Source organism: Carcharodon carcharias, chromosome 4, assembly GCF_017639515.1.
Source record: "Carcharodon carcharias isolate sCarCar2 chromosome 4, sCarCar2.pri, whole genome shotgun sequence".
NCBI lineage: Eukaryota > Metazoa > Chordata > Chondrichthyes > Lamniformes > Lamnidae > Carcharodon > Carcharodon carcharias.
The window spans coordinates 31138496-31145493 of record NC_054470.1 but is presented as its reverse complement, the minus strand read 5'-3'; the positions used below and the strand labels follow the sequence as shown (position 1 = coordinate 31145493).

At 45.6% G+C, this 6998-nt stretch overlaps 1 long non-coding RNA gene across 1 annotated transcript; it reads left to right on the top strand.

Annotated features, from left to right (window-relative positions):
• The first annotated feature begins 2001 nt into the window (after window positions 1-2001).
• Window positions 2002-6157, top strand: LOC121277018. Its single transcript, XR_005942780.1, has 3 exons — window positions 2002-2037; window positions 3472-3571; window positions 6139-6157. It is a non-coding gene; the product is annotated as an uncharacterized LOC121277018 (long non-coding RNA).
• The last annotated feature ends 841 nt before the right edge of the window (window positions 6158-6998 follow it).

The following is a 6998-nucleotide window of genomic DNA, read 5'->3' as shown; positions in this document are numbered from 1 at the left end:
CTTCTCCTGCTGTCCAAGGGATATGTTGGCACCTCGGGATGGGGCCACAGCTACAGGACTTGTGTGAGACATAAGGGACGTCCATGAGAGCTCAGCATGGAAGCTCTTAATTTGCCTGTGTAACAGGAGATGCCCATGCACCCAGTTCTTGGCTCCATTTCACACTGGGTTGTCCTCGCAAATACATTGACATGACTCAATGTGGCCTCCCATCAATGACCCCTCCCCAAAAATGTCACCCTTCATCAGCACCCTTCCCCCATTGCCACCCACACGACCAATACCACTAGACTATTCTCATGGATGCCTCTTCCACAGCCATGTGCACCTGGAACTGGGGACTCGCCATCACTGACACACTCTCAAGATGGGGGCCTTGCCATCTCCGTGGCCTTCTCCTCCACAGCCCAGTTTCAACACTGGCACTCCACCCACAGTGCAAGCCATCTCTCTTGCATTGTGCGTCCATTTCTCCTGGAAGGAGAGGGAGAAGCATGTTAGACAGAGAGGTGCTGCTCGGAGTAAATAATCTCCACATGGTGTGCAACACCTTCCTTTCCTTGACACCCTTACCCATGAACACTGTGCCCACATCTTTAAAGGGGGCATGCAATCTCCTCCAAGTTTGAAGCGCCTCCTGCACTTCACGTGCCTCTGAACAGTGCATGTGTTGCCACAGGCTGGGTGGCTGGAGGGGGTGGGGTTTATGGGGTGAGGATGGGGGAGCTAATTAGATGTAAGGGTCATTCACCTTTCCAGAACAAAGAAGGTCATGGAACCTCTTCCTACACTGGATCCAGATTCAATGGTGCTTACCCAAGATGCTCACAATCTGCACTGATGGCCTCTTTATTGTCGTAGGGGCTAGCCTACATCACACTGGGTACAGTGTCTCACTGCAATCACTGACCACCTGCACCAAGATGTCCAAGTCACAGTTTGTTAGTCTTGGTGCAGGCATGTCCCAGTTGCTTTCCTTTCTTGTTCTGACATCCCAGGAAAAGAACATATGATGTACATGTATCAGAATGTTTGTGTGGCTCACACTTTTCATTTCATAAGCCTGGCACAATAATATTATGGCAAATGGCTTAGTTTCTGTGGTTTTGTCACCTGTGAAGGTCTCGCTGTCTACCGGCTCGGTGACCTCAACATTTCTGTGCACTTGCCAGCACAGCATCCTTTGACAGCTTGCAACTGCACCGAAAGGTGTATGCCACACATGCCTTGCACAGGCGAAAGGTGATAACCTATTGGTTGCCCTCCTACGCAGAGGTTGTGTGGAGATGGGCGATGTGAGGTCCGAGTGTATGGATCATTCCTTGAGCCGGCCACCCTTGTGGATCTGCTCTGCTAACTTCTGCATGTTCATTTGGCTAGAGAGAACCTCCACTAAGGGCATGAGCAATGTCAGTGAAATGAGACTCTTCCATTAATGCTCAAGTAGCAGAGCAGTCAGTCAAGGGAATGAGCAGTAGCTGAGTCCTCAGTGCGGGAGACCCTCACTCAGGATTCATTCGTGCTGGGTCGAGTTTACAGGGTGCACATAGAAACCGCCAGTATTACTTACTCCGAGGTCACGGTTCAGCCAGCAGATCAGCATGAAGTTACTGTCCCTCTACTTCCACATTCTTCCGGCACTCAACAGCGTCAGGGGAGGGGAGGGGAGCCCGAAGGGAGCCCCGCCCCCACAGCATAAATCCAGGCGCCGTGCGGGAACAGGAAATCTCCCAATTCCTTCTTTCAAGTGGGGGGGGGGGGGGGGAATCCGGCCCCCGTCGGTAAATTGGCATCATTAAGATCGCAGCGGGCGGGATCTCCGGCTGTGTCGGGGTGAGGGCGGGGCCGCTCCGCGCGGCCGCATCCATGGAAACGGCTCGATACACAAGTGTCACGTGAGGTCGCTCTCCCAGCTACCGGCTCACCTGAGCGGGAGGGAAAGTGCATTCCTGTGGTCCGCTGCTTCTGCTTACACTCAGTAATAAGAAATCAACGGGAAACAGAGAGTCGAAGGGTTGTTCTTTGGCCTGGAGGAAGGTTTGTAGTGAAGATCCCCAGGGCTCGGTGTTGGGATCCCTGCTTTTCCTGATATGTATTCATGACCTATAGCCCTGGTGCACAAGGCACAATTTTGAAATTTGCAGGTGGCAGGAAACTTGGAAGCATTGCCAACTGTGAGGGGCATAGTGTTAGACTGCAGGGTAAGTAGAATGGGCGGACACATGGGGATGAAATTCACTCAGCATAGAGTGAAGCGATTCATTTTGGTAGGCGGAACATGGAGAGACGATGTTCAAGAAATGGGTACAATTCTAAAGGGGGTGCAGGTGCAGAGGGATCTGGGTGTACATGTGCACAAATCATTGAAGGTGGCAGAACAGATTGAGAGTGCGGTTAATAAAGCATATAACATCCTGGCTTTCTAAATAGTGGCATAGAGTACAAAAGCAAGGAAGTTGTGATAAATCTGTATAAAACACTGGTTCGACTGCAACAGGAGTATTGTGTCCAGTTCTGGACACCACACTTTAGGAAAGCAATCGAGAGAGTGCAGAAAAGATTCACGAGAATGGTTCCGGGATGAGGGACTTCAGTTGCATAGATAGATAGAATGGAGAAGCAGGGACTGTTTTCCTTGGATAAGAGCAGGTTGAGAGGAGACTTGATTGAGGTATTCAAAATCAAGAGGGGTTCGGAGGGAGTAGATAGGAAGAAACTGTGTCCATTGCTTGCAGGATCAAGAACCAGGGGGCACAGATTTTAGGTAATTGACAGAAAAAGCAATGGCAACATGAGGACAAATCTTTTTTATGCCGTAAGTGGTTAAGATCTGGAATGCACTGGCTGAGAGTGTGGTGGAGGCAGGTTCAGTGGAACAATTCAAAAAAGAATTAGGTCATTTTTTTGAAAAGGAAAATATATGCAGGACTATGGGGAAAAGTCAGGAGAGCGACATGAGGTGAATTGCTCCTGCAGAGAGCCAGCATAGACTTGACAGCCAAATGGCCGCCTTCTGTGCTGTAACCATCCTTTGATTCTATGATAATTCTCACTCATGCTTCATTGTTGCAGCACAGTTTGGTGGTAGGGGAATATTTTGTGCTTTTGTGTGCATGTGAAATGGGTCAAGAACTAAACAAATCTTCCTAAATGAGGAGTATTTACTCAAATGGACAGACATTTAAAAAAGTGCTTTGTGAGGCCCAATAAGTTTCCATTTGATGCTTTCCAGTTGCCACGGAAACCTAAGCTGATTAGATGCTTCCAGGTTTCTGCAAGCAAAAAAACTCTGTTTAATTATGGTTTTAAAAACCTTTTTAAATGAATCCCAAACTTTCCAGGCTAATCCGTTATGAAAGTCTGATTGAGGTTATGGCAGAACTTTGGACCTTTACGTATTAATCTCAACCTTTAGAAAAAATGGGGCTGATTTTGTGTTTGAACTGATCAGTTTATTTTACTGTTCCCCAGGGTAGGACAGGGAGAACTGTCCTGTGTATCTGCTACTCACAGTGTGGGGAAGTTCTGCGTCACTTAAATTAGGGAGAGCTGGCGACTTACAATACTCATGGTGAGTTTCTCCTTTTAGTTGCTAGAGTTCTGATGCTTTTTAAAGTGAAATCTGCCTCATTTGAGACTAATTTGTGTTCTTAAGTTGCCCAGTTTACAGGAATGTAGGTCCTAATATTATACATTTGGGTTGGTGTAACTCTTTGTCCAAGATGCTTTTCTGAATACTTTTGGAGCTATGATATTTGATGGTACATCTCACAAGACAGTTCATTCCAGCTTTAAAGTATGGAGAGTGATGCTGATGATCTATCTCTCAGCCCCAAATTTTCACCATGACAACAAGCCTCGATGTTGTGAAAATGAACACGGCAATTACCATTTTCGCGGGGGTGGAAATGGGGTGGTTTGCGTTTTGCGCATGCATGTTTTACGGCCATTTAAATCATCAGCTGCCTCCATTCAAGTGGGATTTTGGTAGTCTTGGAGTAGGATACCCGAAACCCAAAATGTGCAGATTAGACTTGCTAAGACCAAGTCTGAACTTTGTGGATTAATTTGGATAGCTAGAGTACCGCTTTGGAGAGGTAAGGTGCACCTCTGGATCTGGTTCCAGGACATCTTTGGTGGAAATCAGGTATCCTTTGGGGGATGTAAGGTACCATTTGGAATTGTTAAAAGTAAACATAAATTTGCATAAAATGTGCATAAACTCATTACTGTCAAGCTCATTGGAACAATCAACAGACCAGTCAAAACTGTTGAGGAGCATCTGTCGAAGAGCACCTGTCTAAAGGGACCTGTCAAAAGTGTCAAGAGGAACCTGTCAAGGCATTTTAAAGTCCTGCCCTTTAAATCCTTGAAAAACAGAAGTCCAGCCTGTGGGAAAAAAAACTGATTGCTTACTATTTCATTCTGCCTGTTAACATAACCTGAGAGCTTCCATTACTGAATTAGTGCTGCTTGACTGATTTCACAACCATCCATTATCACAGTAGGGTGCCTGCCACAGTTTGATTGACAGCTAGAAGTTGTTATAGACTCTGAAGTAGGACTATGAATTCTAATGCTTGTTATAAGGGATTGTGCACTTGAATGAAATGTTTGTTATAAGGTTTTATCTGGTTGAAGGAATGTAAATGTAGTAAATGGGTGTTTATGAATGAGAGGGCCAGAACTTTCGAGGGGTGGCAACCACAGTTGGATTGTCACTCTACTCATTTTTACTTACACTGGAATGGAGCTGCACATTTCTCGCCCCACTTTCCGACTCAGGCCTGGTGAGAAATGTGCAGTGTAGCAGTTCAGGTACCCTCTCTGTCTAATGCAGCACCACCGTGGGACATGAAACCATGCCCCCCTTTTACATCACTAGCTGCCGTAAAGCAGGTAAATTTAAAAGGTCCCAGCCACTTTGAGAAGCCAGAGAGAAGGTAAGTATGTAAGATAAGCAGATAGGATGTGTTGGCGGGAGGGTGATGGGAGTTAGATTGGGTGGGAGGCGTAGTCGGGAAGTTCAGAGGAGGCAGTTGCGGGGGGTCCTGTAAGGGGTTGGCAGGGGGTCGGGGGGGGAGGTTCAGTACTATAGCTACCCAGGAGTCAGAAGTAGTTTTAATTCTTATAATCTTTCTTGGGTAATTATTCTGGTAGACAGTTGGAACCATCTGAATTCTCCATTTTAAATTGGAGTATCAGATGGTTCCTGGCGCAGGGTAATTGCCCATTGGCAGTTTGAACTTCCTGGGCAATTCCTATGCAGCCCTTTTATGGCAAATTCTGGGGCGAGGGGTGGCGGTTTGCCTACGCATCTTCTAGGATACCTCCCCAGTATGACCCGCCCATACTCTCCTGGGATCAGAAGCTCTGAGCCATAGTGAAGTCTGCAATAGCCACTTAGAACTTTATTTTATAAGACTTTAATTTATCTCTTCCTTGCATGTGTCCTGAGGCCTACATATGTAGATACTAGATGAGTTGGCATGGTAGGTGTAATGGTATAGGGTACTGGGTGGGGACCATGGGTTGGCATGAGTTGCATGAAGTTGGCATAGGGGCTATAAAGGCCTTGCAGGGTTGGTGGAAGGGCATAGGTTGCCATGGACAGAATGAGGGGCCATGGGGTGTGGGTAGAGGTCATAGATTGGCATGGAAGATGTGAGGGATCATGGGGGTGGGTGTGGGCCTGTGGTGGCATGGGTTGGCATGGATGGAGCATGCGGAGTATGTGCGGCAGGTTGAAGGGTGAGGGCTGGAGGGATATTTCATGTTTTATTCTTTATTTTTAAATTTTGGACACTGTGCCAGATCCCTGAGGCAGGCTTTCCACTCAGCCTGCCTCTGAACCCGGCAGCCTCCTCACTTCTTCTGGGGTCACCCGCCTCGATTGCTAATCCAGCCCAGTCCTACAGACTGAAAATTCAATGTCGAGGCAGCCATTTTTAAAGGTTAGGTTTGTGGAGCTGGGAATTCTTCCAACTCTGCGCACCCAACCCGTGATTGAAAATCCGGGCCTCAGTATCTTCATACTTAGTACAATGTTCTTTAAATCCAAGCAAACTCAATTGATTGTTTTGATGAACTTATTTTGTTTGATCTGTGGTATAAGTTTATCACTCATTTCTGTTGCAGTGGATTTTCACAGTCAATGCTTTATGTCAGATGCTGAATTTGTGAAGACAGCAAAAGGATAAAATGCAACAGTCACTGTCGACTGAGGCATCTCAGCCATTAAATTCTAAACAATCGGTAAGATATGTTTTGAGTCTTTTTCAGCTCCTTGCCTTATAAATACACCTGGTCAACAGTTGTTGTGTTACTGTGAGATGCAAATAAGGATCTGGTGTTTACAACAGATAGTTGTTAAACAGAGTTCTTCATTTTTGTGAATTTTCTATTCTTCATATTAGAGGATACTTGCCCTTTCATGTTGAATATGACAAGTATTCCCCAAATAGTGAAGCAAATTGACATGAACACTATTGTATTATGAATGCTATTTTGAACACCTGAACAGTAGGGAAAAGTACTTGATAATAGTACTTCTCTTTCTAAATTATTTCTTGTTATTATTTACCGCAGGTAATAACATTATTTCTCATATTCTGCAGAAAAAGTCTTCAGCCGCAAGAACTTCAAAACATTTAAATGCTGAGACAATCTTAAAAACAGACACTCCACGCACCCGTGAGCTGAAGACTCTTCGAGTGAAGCGTTTGGCTTACTTTGTGGGCCCTAGCCGTAACAACACAAATACAACTGCAGCTGTTAGCAGTTTGGAAACTAATGACAAACAAGGAAGCTTTGATCATGAAATGAGCCACCCACTAAGAGAAAATCTGGTAAATGCTGAGCAAAAAGATCCCTTAACAGTAAAAACACTTGATTGTAATGAATCAGTTCAACATACAAGAATTCAAAATGCACAGAAGGCCCATTGTACAGATTTAGAACCATCATTGACAATTTCTAAGAGTGACAAAGCAACTGCT